Below are 12,550 nucleotides of genomic sequence, written 5' to 3'. Positions count from 1 at the left end.
AGTTTGTTGTTGTACAGTATGTCTCTCACTAGTCCTTTTGTGAAACTGGCGACATAGAAACTTCCTGACTGTCTTAATGCATGGGCTGTTCAGACAGGACCTCAGAACAGGGCGGTGTGGATCTCATTGGCTCGTTTGATGAAACCTGACACCTTCCCAGTTTTACCTGCACAATGTTGACTGTAAAGCTCGGCAAACTGTGCTATGTATTTATTTTCCTTATACTGTGCTGCATGTCACCCTGACACAACCAGAGGATGGTGTGTGCTATGCAGAGTAAGACTGGCTTTTGATCTCTATGAAATATGCTAACCAGCAAAACAAACAAACAATTAAGCCTACTTAATAATCCAAATTACTTTACTTTACTTTAATTACTTTATATTGAAAATCTTACAAGACGTTTCAGTAAAATAACAGTAGTGATGTTGAACGCGGGGAGGCGCAGACGCAAACACGCAGCAATCGTGCAAGATCTGCGTTGCACAGGTCTGTGAGCGCCGATCTCAGCTGTCTTCATTACATTACACGAGCATTATGGGAGTATTAAGTATCTGCGCGTGTGATCATGTCTCTTCCCTGCAGGCTCTGCAGTGCGACCATCCCATGCGCTCGGTACGTGGCGCGCGCCTCTTTTCTAGCCCACGGACAGGCACTGCAGGACTGCTCTCTGCAAACATACGGCTGTACGCTATGGTCACTGCATGCTGTATACATTCATCACTCACCCAAAACCACATATATTGTTCCTAGAAACCCCTAAATTGTTTCTGTAGTGTTTACACTTTACTCGGTCCAACTTCAGCATTTCTTATAGACGTATTATATCCTACAAGTATGCAGTTGCAGATGGCATGACTGTTGCCAAGCCAAGTTGTCACCCACCTTCTATCATGGTGATCACTGGGTCGTTGTCTGACAACGGGACCACTGCTGACCAGATATTATTTAGATGGTGGCTCGGTCTTACAGTAACAGGTGCGTTGACGACAGGATGGGTGTTATACTGCTGCGAGTGGTAAGCTGTGTTGCTGGGGTGACAGGTCTCTGCCTGCAGCAGGACATGTGGTCCAAAACCATCCACTGATGCTTTCAGAAGGTGTTTATTACATAAAAGTCTCTAATATAGTGGGTGGTTGGTGTTTATTGTTGATTTTGTATGTACTCATACAGTCAGCCTCCACATGCTGCTCAATCTGGGCATGTATTTATTTATTTTATATTTATTTATTAGGGACAATTACATAAGCCAAACAATTAGTAAAATTGTGTTTTTGTCAGTTTCATGCCATATTTCATAACCTTTAGAGATATGCACAATTTATCTGTGTTGTCACTAGATAAAACATTATATAAAACTATTAAAATAAATAAAGAAAAATTGACAGACTTAGACAACAATCAGTTAAATGACAAAAAAAAACAAAAAACAAATGCAGGCTACAAGACTGGCTGTCCTTCACGTGCATTATTAGCCTGTCTCACAACAGGGCCTCTTGTGAGAGAACCATAACTCTCTCACAAGGTTTCACTAGAACAACAATATACCAACTTGAGGAACTAATGACTGAGGCTCAGTTCTGCATAGCTACCGAGTCTAGTCATCTAAGCATGTGTTTGTGTTATTGTAATATATTGTATTTCATACATATCAAAAACACAACAAGCATCATAAACCTGTACTTATTTTCTATTCTGCTCTGTTTAACTTGTTTCTGTGTCAAAGTGAGCTACTGTCAAGACAAATACGTTATAAGTGATATCTCTCTTGACCAAAAACAAGCTCAGGATCACTGTCATTATCCACAAAATGTCCTGTTGTAGCTTTAAATAAAGGCTAAAGTGAAATTCCAAAAAAAGAAAAAAAAAAACACCATTTAATGCACTTTCCCGTCTTTTAATGGACTCTAGGAGTGTTCAGTGTTCCAAAAGACACTCTCGCTGAATTCACTGCTTAGCTTCAACCTAAACAATGCCGATCTTTATGGAAATTGAATTGAAGATTGATTTAACACTTTTCTTAAACTTTGTCTCTTTGTATGTGACTGGCCTTGGTTAAGTTACATACTCTGTGAAGATGCTAATATATCTGCTAATATATGCTAATATATATGCTAATATAAGTTTTTTCCTGGCTTAGAGAGGACCGCAACCTTGCATATGTAGTTCTGTTTATGTCTTCATCTGGGGTTTGTAAAATGGGGATGTTGGTAGAGTTCTAGTGAACTTCTGAAACTTCTGATACCTCTGATACTTCTGAGTGGCTGAAAATGGCTGCAACAAATATGGACTTTTCTTATTTATACACCGGTGTAGTTCACACAATATAAGTTTCTTTTGTATCAGTAATCCACTGATGGCACTTAGTGGCATTTGCAATAAACTTTTTGCATACAATAAACAAAAAATAATGTTTTTTATCTTCATAGAGGAAAAGATTAACATCCAGCCCTGGTCTGGAATTAGGAATGCAACCATGCAACCCTGCCAGCTAACGTATGCAAAAACGGTCCGTTCTGCCTGCGCAATATTGCATGCATGTATTTCTCACCAGGGTTAATGTTTATGCTGAGATGAATTTGTGATGCATTTTGGTGATTTGTGTTCTTTTTTAACCAGAACAGATTCTGTCACATTCATGCCAGGACATATTTCCTGTTACTTTCAAGGAACACGTTTTATCATTGCACTGGTGAGCATAAAAAAAAACTATAGAAGTTCGATGGAATTGGCCATTAAAATCACCTCAATTTGCCGCGCTCGTAGATCAGCTCTCTTGTGAGAGATACTGCCGCCGGATCTCCTCAAGTGCTATCAGGGCGAAAGAAGTCTCCCTCAATCTCTCAGTCACAGTAAATAAGCAACGGCATCTGGCTCGTGATTGCAGGTGTCTCCCATCTCACAGAGCAGCAGATCGGTGCAGACAGCTCCCCATTAAGCTTGATTATGTGTCATGGAAGATGCTCTTTAACGTCTACATTCACACTGCTCGTTGCAGTCTGCCTTTCATGACGTGGGGCGCAGTCTGTCCTTCTATTACCTGTATCCTCTGAAATATCCTATTGTGCATTATGACACACTCCACTTTTAAAACAAACGGCATGCTTGTTGTATTCTGCGCGACTCGCTGTGCCACTCCTGCTTTTCTCGTGGGTGTATTGTAACCCTAAGAGTTGCTCCATGGTGTCTGTGTTTCTTATAGTTGGATGCTGCCCAACTAAGGGAGGGGCTCCTGTTTAGACACCACCGCCTGACTAACGGAGCAACCGTTTTGTATCACATTAATCCATGTGTCATCCCGTGTTTTCCTTTCGGCCCTGACATGCCTAACACACCTAGACAACACGTGGAAGTGTGCGGCCCCTCTTGTGCGCAAGGCGTCAGAGCAGAGACATCCGGCCTGTTCGGAGGCATTCGTAATGTTAATTATTAGCCAATGCATTGTACTTGGCCTGTTACCATAAGCTTCTGTTTGCCTCGTGGGCATGGGATATTTAAAATATGCCACAAAAGGGTTTGAATCTTCATTCTGTCCATATTTTATTTAATGTTTCGATGAGGTTTTGGTGGAATGTTGGGCAGAATCACCCATACAATGCTGGACAGTTGATAATATGGGCCGTGCTACTGTTTGGTTTGCAGCATGGGCTCGCTAGCTGGTTGGGTAACCTGCTGACTCACGTCTTTCTTCAGGAGAAGGGCAAGGGCTCCAGATGGAGGTGAGTCAACTCTTGGCATTGAGAACTGCCAGAACTCCTTCCATGCAATAGGGCCCAGACTGCGTCCTCAAGATCAAATCCCTCAGTTGCTTCAACTAAGCTGGGCCCACTGGTTCTGCTGGATTTCAGCTGGCTCTAAAAACACTCTTGTTATAACACACAGTGATATTTCAAAACTGGCTTATGCTTAGATAATGAGACATTTGTTTTCTTTATTTTTTCGTCATTGTCCAATGATATCTAATGTTTGTGCATTTTAAGTAAATAAGTTTGTGTATAAAATGAAAAGGGGCTATACAAAAATAAATAAAAAAACTAATCAAAAAAACAAACTCTAAATCTCTAACTCTGTAATTCTAATCCCGGGTATGGAAAAATGAACTGGAGTTGTGAGTTATATATGAGTCACCTAGCAAAAACAACATGTGCCTTGCTGTCTCGCCCACAGGCACAATAACATAAGGGGGGTGGGGGGGGGGGGGGGGGGGCAGAGCTTCAAGTCCTGTAAAACCATGTCTACACTTCTGGCTTTTCACAGGTGACTAGCCATCAGGCGCTCAATTATCACAGAAAAGGCAGTATTGAGAAAAAAATGGTCCCTGGAAATTGTGTACTTTGAAAAATGTCACCAGCAAGTGGCATAAAACGCCATTATACTGTGATTTTTAAGACTACTTTTGAGACCTGTCAGCTCGGAGACGTAATTGCTCAATTGCACCATCTACAGGCCCCACACTCTGTGCAGCATTAAACAAAGTAAAACAAATAAACCAAGCCCTTAGCAGGGGTTAGGGACTGTCCGCTAATTTGAGTTGTAGCCAGAGTACCATATATGAAATGGTATCTGTTCACGTTTAGAAAGGACAAAGAGGTGCCTTGTCCACAATGACATGTTCCAACAAGAAAAGGGTACACTATTCGGCCTGTTGAAGAGTTGAACTTGAGGTCACACATTTCCAGGCTATCCTGACAAGCCCTCAGGTGAACTTTGCACTGCTGTTCAGACATCTACATGAGTCATTACCCAATTACTTCACAGTTGGAGACAGAAGCATGCATAATTCTCTCAGGGATTTGAATAGTGGTCACTGAGGTAATATTTTTTTTTAGATATCAGAGGTCAATAAACATCAGGACACTTGGTGTTCTAAGAAATACAGTGTTTATCCAGGGGGTGGCCTAACAAAATGAATATTAAGAGTGTAATCTTAGGGAAACTGGATTGAGTCTCAACTCTGTTCTGCTTTTCTGCTGTCCATCAGAGACAGAAGCTCCTAAACCCAATATCCAGTCTGCACGTTCTTAGCCAGGACGGTCAGCCTTTTTTAAGTTTAGCATTTGGTGTTCTTCCAGGCAGAAATCGTTGTAGTTTGATGTTTTAAAATAACCTCTCCCAGTTCATTCCTGCCCCAGAAGCAGTCAATGTTGAGTCCAGTTCTTCATCCTGGTCTCTGCGTTATGCTTCAGGAGGACGTTGTGACCTAAATCTTCCTTCGGCTGTCTGATATCCCAAGGGCTTTCAGTACTTCTCTAAGACTGCCATCTGTAGCTTTGGCAAATCTTATGAGATGTGAATCCATGAGACAGAGGTGCTTAGGCCGTCTTTGTGACATCTTGGAGCTTGATGCAATACACAAGTGTGTAGCAGAAATCTGCCCTGCAAAGCTAAAACCTGCTTCTGAGGTGGTGGTGGGGTGGTGTTTCTATGTACCCACAACTTCCAAAGTGCATTTGAAAACTGTATAACTTTCGTGTAGTCAAGTGATTCTCCATTCTTTTAGTATAAATATGGGTTAGTGTCCATGTTACATCTTCCTTTGTGATATTGGGAGTAAAAGATGTCTTCACATCACTGTGGTATCAAAGCCCTGGTGGTCTGTGGACAGGACACGGCACTTGGACTCACGTCTGCTAGGACTTTCCTAAACATTAGGCAATCAATTATGAAACTAAACGGTTCAATCTGGCAGTTTCTCCTAGGAGCAATATTAATCAAGCTTTTTGCTTGCTCAAGCTGAATTTCATCATGCTTTTATAAGACCTTTTGAAAGATTTTGACCTTTAAAAAGACTGATCCAAGGAATAACATTTTAAAGGAAATCAAAGGTCTTGCCTCTCAATAATTTAAATTGAATAGTATAAAAAAATCCTATTTTCAGTCCTATTTTATAGGTGAATGAGTTTTGAAAAAGCCTGTCTTTCTCTGTCAATGTCAGTGCTGTATTGCACTCGTCTGGCCCTTCTTTACATGTTCATACACAAACATTGCCAACAGCTCTTTCTAGCAAGTACTCTACTGCCACCTCTGGCATCTATGGGTAATGCATCTCCTAACCCTGCCGTGGATCTGCTGGAAGGACTGGTTTCATCTGTCTGGACGGACTTGTCTGGATTAGCGGCACTTCTTTGTGCACTCTGGTGCCAGGAGGGATTTCTTTTTTCTTCTTTTTTTTGAAGTTAGACTACCCAGATGATTCTGTTGTTTTTTCCCCCCAGTACAATAGCGCCAGGTAGTTAACCATGACAAGTGTGACTGCTGGCGTCATGTGTTTTGGATGTAGCAGCAGAAATGAAATTACAAACAAGATCCATGTAAATAAAACCTTTCAGAAGACAACTTTATACCTCAACTCAAGTGCTTACCATAGTCTGCTAAATTTATGTTGAGCAAACACCTGAATTTTCCTTTCCTTACCTATTTTCTCTTGGGCCAAGTGCACACCAATTGGCTGTCAGCTGTGAAATGTGGACTTAAAACCCCCCATCACTTCTGAAGACGCTGGAAAGCCCCTTTTGTCTTTGGAACCATTTGAAGAGCTTACTAATAAAAAAAAAACATTAGGTTCTTATTCTGCTTGTGACTGTGATGGGGCAGTTTTGTCTAGCATTGTTGAATCCAAAACACTAAACTCTGTCATCCTGGACAGCTACATTAAAGGTTGACATTGGCATGGACTGGCCCACATGAGATTTTTTTTCAATGTTTCAGCATTAAATGTAACAGATGCATGACTAACATTAACCACCAAATTCTGTGTAATCCCACAGATTAAGAACTTTCAGCTGTTTTTGTTCTGTTAAAAAAATAAAAGCAGTACACCTGTGATTTTGTAAAACACCCCATTCCCCAATATGAATAAATAAATAAATAGATGAATAAAACAATTAATACAATAGCACTATCAGTATCGCTACAGCATGCAATGCATTACATTTTCTTTAATACTCCAGGAGGCATTAAATACAAAAATGCATATCACATGATAGAAGATCAACAGGAGATTTAAACCTGACTGGGTAGTATTGACCTGAGATTCTAAATAGCAACACTGCCAATCATTACCTGTTAAGTGTGTGGTCAAACCACACCAACCTCCACCCTTACCCAGTGTTTTAGCACTAGACCGTATAATGTCGGCCTAGTGACCGGTCTTGGCTGCTGTGTAATGGATTACTGCTTCTGTCTGATGACACCAGTGTTGAAACCAATCTGTCCTGCTCCCTAAGCCTCAACTGTTCACCATGTTGGATGTGTAAATGTGTAGAAGTCATGGAGGGAACAGAAGCAGCTGGAGTCAGAGCTGCAAAGTGTTTACTGTCCATAATGCAAATAAAGCAGTTAAAATAGCAGCTCAACTACTGAGATAGGTGTAAAAGGCAAAAGGCAATAAGCCAAGCCAATGTCTCCTCCTCCTCTCTCACTCTCAAACTCTTCCTGGGATCACCACCACTCGAGAGGAACACGCAGCACTGGACGGTTGTACCTGCAGATCTCATAAAAGGCAGCGGCAGGTTAACATCAGGTGCTGCGCATTTAAATACGTGATTGTGACGTCTAGACTAAAATTGTTTGTTTTCATTCTTTCTGGGTTACACCAACATTAGCAGTGTCGAGTGACACGACTCGATCCCAAACGCTGCCTGTACGTGCTGACAGGTAAATGACTCGCTCTGTATTCAATATATAAGAACGTCTTGACCATTTTATCACACTCAGCATACAAACACGCCTAGCGAACGAGTTTTAACACGTTAATCCACTGAACTAATCCTTAGGATTAAGGTTAATCATCAGTTATATGAACTTACTCTAACGTTAACAAAACCTAACAGGGAAAGTAGCTAATACTAACTAAACGTAATTATGAACAATAACCTATGTATTGCATTAAGTTCCAATTACCAAAATGAAAACTAAACACATTTTCACAAATTTAAAACATAGTCACACCGGTGATATCCAAGCTGTGCCTCAGTAACAACCACCAACGTCTCGTCCTCGTCGCCTTCTTCTGCATCTAATATCTCTGTTCAAAAATGGCGGGTGTCTTGTCTTGTCCAAAGGCCCACGTGTGGATTTGAACAGCTTTTTAAGATTAAAACTGACTTGGTAGTTTCATGTACAATGACTATAAAACATCTAAATAACATGAGTTAATCTATAATAAAACCTTCTTCACTCAGTTCATTTATTACATGAAAAAATAAATAAACAATATACACCGATGCATGCATGTATACATACATATATAATGTATACATACATTAAATATAATAAAATAATTTCGACTGGATCATAACGTTACAATGCAGTATGCTGTTAATATAATTTACTACATCACAAAGTTTTTTTCAGTGTATTCTACTGTATTCATTTTTATCCTTCCGCCACTAGAGGGCGTATTGAGCCAGCTCTTTAGGGTCTGTGTCAGGTTTCCCCCAATTTTGTTTGTCTCGTTATTTTAGCCATAGGGTCATTGCACAAACGTAGAATAAAGAAATCCCAGGATAATGAGCAAGCGCGACTTGAGTCTGTTCGGCACATTTTGGTTAGTTGGTTGCACGTTTGCCGAGACAAGTGTAGATAACTGGGATAAGATAAGAGCGTGTTCACTCTTAAATTCTTAATTCACGGCTGAACAACAGCTACTGGTGGAGGTTTATTATTTACATAATAAGAGCATAATAAGGCTTAATGCGTCCAGAACTGTACAATGAAACTGCAGCACTGGAACTGTCAGAATCAGGCTACAATAAAAGGACTAAATGAGTTACTTTTCAAGTCCACTAATCAACAGTTGTACGTTTTGCTTTAAATGTGGAAGATGTAGATGTAGCATATATTTAAGTAGCATATATTTATATTTATCTGTCTGTCCTTCATAAAGAACAAACTTGTCTGGCTAGAAAAGGACCTGGCAGCAAGTTAAAATTAAATGCAAGAACATTTTGCAGGCTGTTGACTTGTTGACATGGCCACAATGAACAAATGAGGTCATATTGGTGACATATTGTAATTTTTGTATGATTGGAACAATAAAAAATAAAGCCCAAAACTAAAAGGGGGGGGGGGCGGATGGTGGTCCAGGGAGGGACACAGACTCTGTCCCAGCCTCAGAAATAGTCTACCCCATACAAGGAACACAGTAAAATAAATATAAAATACTGTCCGACTGTGGATTCCCTTGCAGTGTCAGGGACCACAAGTAAACCAACACATCCTGGCTTAAACCCTTGTCTTGATTTTGTGCAATTTTATTTTGTTTTTGAAGATATATACATTAAATTTTTAACATTTGTGGAACAAGACTATTTAACAGAAGAATTTCAAAATCAATTCGATAATTAACCGGAAGCCAGTGTAACACCGAGAGAGTAGGACTAATATGATTGTCAGGAATGTCAATCATGCCCGTGACCGCCAGAGGGCGACATCGCCGGAAAATTGACCAGCACACCTCACTCTAATTCACTATTCACCACACCCTACTTAAGGACTCTGTTCACAAGTCATCAGTGCGAAGTATTGGCTCTCTGAGTGTCTTTACCAGGCCGTGGTCCTCTATATTGCTCTGATTGATACTCTGGTTTCTGATCCTTGCTCTGTCTTTTTGATATACTCCCGTCTGTCTGGCCCTTTTGTTACCTTTGCCTGCTGCTCTTAGTCTTCTCTGGTTTTTGACTCTCCTCTTTAGCCTTGCCCTTTTGTGCTGCTGCCTATGGTGGTTGTTCCCTTTTTGGGACCTCTGTTTATCGAGTTTCTTTAATAAATACCCAGATCTTATTCGCCTGCTCATGGATCCTTCTCCACCCTCAGGTTCGCCCCTATAACAATGATGGAATTTTCTAGCCCTGGTTAGGAGTTTTGCTGCAGCATTTTGTACAAGTTGTTGTTTCTTTATGGACTGTTTAGAGCATCCAATTAGAAGACTATTACAGTAGTCCAATCTTGACTTGATTACATCTAATGTAAAATGCTTGAAAATACATCTTCACTTACCAATAAATAATGTTTAGATTTTTTAAAGATGTAAAATTGGATGGAAATTGCTGAAAAACACACTTTTCTGAGAGAAAGAAATGGTGCCATGTGACTTGTGTGTATGTGCTGAAAAAGGAAGCAAAATGGTCACCTGTTGAGCATGTGACCAATTTTTTGCATTTTCATTGGTTGATATAGGGTCATATAGTTCTTAAGGTGGACAGAGAAGTATATAGCATGCCTAATTTTCTTTCAACATGATAAAGTAGTATGTGTTGCCTGGAGGCAACAAGGTACCATAGAGGGTTAAGAGTGCAAATGGTGCACATCTTCTGATGTTACCACAGCTGATCAGCATTTCCTACTATCAGCACTAAATACAGAGTAAAAATAAGATAATTTCACTTCACGAGACATCAGACTGACTAACTGGTAGCCTACTCACTGCTAAGTTGTGTTAGATGATCACTGACTCAATCATCTCTGCACATCATTGTTCTAGTTGCGCTGTCATTCTGCATGGGCACTCCTGAGTAGTGACATGATCAGTCATGTGTGGGCTCCGTAAATTAAACAATAAAAGACTCCACAACCCAACTCTCTTGAATGCAATTAACGTGCATGCTAACTATAATATAGTAGATTTGGTTCTTCTCAAAACTCTTGTCTTAGGGTCAACCATATTGTCCTTATTTGGAGTGACACCACCACTTTCAATGTGAAGCATAAGTCCAGGTCTTGCATGGTTGGCACAGAACTGCTGCATCAGTAACCTGAGTTTTCAAGAACATGGAAGGGGTTTTTCCATTTAATGTCCAATTGTGCAGCTCTGTGGCTTTTTACTGCTACCAATTGTTCTGGCTCAACGGTATTTCCCCTCTTTGAGGAATCAGACGACGCCTCCTTGACACGTTGGCGTGCAGAGTTTATAGACTCAGTGAGCTCCTGGCAGTACTTCAACAGCGAACCACATGTGGGATTCACATCAGCCTGTCTGAGGTCAAACGTTTGTGTTGAAGACATGACACAACATGGCAAGGACATGACACGACCTGCATGCTCACCGTTGATCTATCTAGGACCAGACTTCAAAGGCTGGAGCATCAGTACCTGTAAGCGCTGAATGAAGATTAGCAGAGCTTGTGGCAGAGGTTGAAACACGGAGCTTTCCTGCAGCCTAGCTTGTAGCATCTGCCCTAGAATGACCTCATGCTTCTTCAGTGTCAGTTGAACAGTGAGCTTTTACCTTAAAAGCTAGGCATGTGATTCCAGAGAGACGTGCTAAATGGTACCAGCAGATATTGAAAAGGCATGTTGGTGCAAATCCTGAATGCTGCTGGACAAGTTTTGACAGTTTGCTCAGGAGACAGAGAGTGCTGCATCTATGGACCAACACCCATCATTTCTCTTTTTAATTTTCTAACAGTTCCCATGGCAGTAGACGTTACCGAGACCCGTAACTCCTGTAGCTACTTGACAGTGCCACATCAGTAATACACCCTACAGTTTCAGCTTGTTCCTCATTCTTCTGTCTCCATCACCCTCGTCCTGTACGAGTGGACATCAGGCAACTTTGCTCACTGCCTTGTCCCTCTTGGATTGCTTTATTCTTCATTTGTGGCTGAAATAGACACAACGGCCAATCACAACATCCAATTCGAGTGCACCCAGTGTTCACCCAATCCATTCTTTTCATTTCCGCTCCTTCATGCTTCTCATCCCATCATCTTTCTTTTTTAAATCCCAGCCCATCCCGACGTCTCCGTTCATTACATCATGCTACTACTAAGCCTGCCATTGTCTTCTCTCTACAGGCCACGGATACTGCAGTGTTCTTTCACACCTACCTATTCCACACCTGCCTCAGTAACTCTGCTGAAGCAGCTTTCTTGAAGTAGCAGGAAGACTGACAAAACCCAGTATTGTTTATACGTCATAACTGACTTTTTTTGTGTTCATGCAAAAGGGTTTTGATAGAGATCCAAGCAATTTCCACTTTAGGTAAGAAACGTGCAAGCCAAAACCATGTGAGTCTTTTCTACATGCAAATCTTGTGCTAGTTGTAGTGAGAGTTCTGCTTTCCTTTACACCCTCATACCTGCGTGAGTTCCTTATCTCCCATAATGCACATGGTGGGGTCTATATGGGCTTCACCTGTAATATGGACGGCAGCATCCGTGTTTTGACTCCTCTCACTGATATAGTTGCACAGCATATCTCTGTGTCTCGCGGTCACCAGTCCCAGACACAAACCTCTGGCTTGTCATCATAAGCTTTTGAAAGATCCTGTGAATTCCACAGTAGAAACTATATACAAGAAACTAAACAACAGCAAGTGCACTGAGAACCTTTGCTGAATCTGATGTGTCATAGGCATATGACTGGATGAGAAATATAAGTTATTGCGTAGATTGTATTTGGTTAAGGAGTGAAATCACCTTTCAAGTGTTGCTTTTATGGCAGGTCGTATTGTTAATGTGCAAAAAAACTGCTGCTTTCTTTCTATCTGGACACCTTCACATTGTGTCAGCAGAAGGAAGTGAAGCTCATTTGCCACTCGATACTGAGA

The 12,550-nt window shown here is 41.0% G+C and overlaps 1 long non-coding RNA gene across 2 annotated transcripts; it reads left to right on the top strand.

Moving 5' to 3' along the window:
* The first annotated feature begins 139 nt into the window (after positions 1-139).
* LOC143477469 (uncharacterized) lies at positions 140-3,986 on the top strand. Of its 2 annotated transcripts, none has more exons than XR_013121559.1 (3): positions 140-489; positions 586-2,509; positions 2,625-3,986. It is a non-coding gene; the product is annotated as an uncharacterized LOC143477469 (long non-coding RNA). The 2 variants fall into 2 exon arrangements; XR_013121560.1 differs by having other exon boundaries at positions 586-2,692; positions 3,643-3,986.
* Positions 3,987-12,550: the final 8,564 nt, after the last annotated feature.

The sequence above is a fragment of the Brachyhypopomus gauderio genome, chromosome 16, assembly GCF_052324685.1.
Source record: "Brachyhypopomus gauderio isolate BG-103 chromosome 16, BGAUD_0.2, whole genome shotgun sequence".
NCBI classification, from domain to species: domain Eukaryota; kingdom Metazoa; phylum Chordata; class Actinopteri; order Gymnotiformes; family Hypopomidae; genus Brachyhypopomus; species Brachyhypopomus gauderio.
This window is presented reverse-complemented; position numbering and strand designations above follow the sequence as displayed.